We start from the raw sequence: 1,279 nt of genomic DNA on the forward strand, positions 1-1,279 counted from the left end.
AATGAAAACTATAATTGATCCATCAAATTACAACAGAGCTCCCTAACCCAATGAAAGGGGTTTAGTTGTTCATAGCTCTAGGAATCAAAAATGGCAGAAAAGAAGAATCCATGCTAGAAGTACAGAAAAGTAAATATGCAGAGAGTAGTTCCCAAAAGTGCTAAGCCTTCTCTCTAGTTCAAAACTAATCCTATTTATACTACTCCTCATGATTGATGACATGTCATCATATACCTATTTTTCTATGCTTTTTCATACAAGAAATTGATGATTTGTGCTTAAATATTGAATGCTTTTGTGCTTAAATGATATATTTCCTTGATCTTTTAATTTTATAAATCTTGTAGGAAATAAGAAGAAAAAGAAGCAAAGAAGCACAAAAAAAGGAGAAAAACAGAGCTTTGGGACACACTTTAAAGTTGGAGCACACTTTGGAGCCTTAGGCCACGCTTTTAAAAGCGTGGCCCATGACCAAATTAAAGGAGAATAGGCAATCAGCACACACTGCCCTGCTCTTGCCAAGGGCAGGGCAGAATCCTGATGTAAAGTGAGGTTGGAAGCAAGAATTTTCGCTAAGGTAAAATCTGGGCGCTCACAGCATGACCATGCCTCCTTCAAAGGGCTATAACTTGAGCTACAGACGTCCAATTGATGTGCTTCCAGTTGCGTTGGATAGCTGACATTCAGAGCTTTCCAACGATATATAGCAATCCATATTTGGCGTAAAATTGAGGCATGAGTGAAAGGCATCTTTAAGGGCCAAAAATAAGCGAAAATAAACCAAAGTACTTCCACCAAGGCTCGAAGCTGGAGCCTCACTCCAAAGCAAAGTAGCGCTTAATTTTCTGCTCTGCCCTCTTGGAGAGCAGGGCAATATCGTGCTCCCTTCATGGAAAATCAAGGAAAAATTGCTCCTCAAGTGCTTTCACCAAGGTTCGAACTTGGGAACACTCCTTGGCGCACACAAGCATGAGCGCATGACACGGCCAGAGACTTGTTGCACGCACAATTTGGCACGGGCAGGAAGGCAAGGCCGCACCATGACAACATTGCCCTGCCCTCCACAAGGGCAGGGCAGCATCCTGACGCACCAAGCACACACGCAATGAGGGCCGCATGCACCATTTCCTGCTCTGCCCTCCACAAGGGCAGGGCAGCCTCCTGGGAGCAACATATGGGCCAAAATCAACCAAAATTCAATTTAATTCAATTCTTCACCAAATTGAATCAAGGCCATCCAAGACCCATTCTCCCTCAAATCCAAAGCAAGCAAAGCCCA

This window comes from Arachis duranensis, chromosome 10, assembly GCF_000817695.3.
Source record: "Arachis duranensis cultivar V14167 chromosome 10, aradu.V14167.gnm2.J7QH, whole genome shotgun sequence".
Classification (NCBI taxonomy): Eukaryota; Viridiplantae; Streptophyta; class Magnoliopsida; order Fabales; family Fabaceae; genus Arachis; species Arachis duranensis.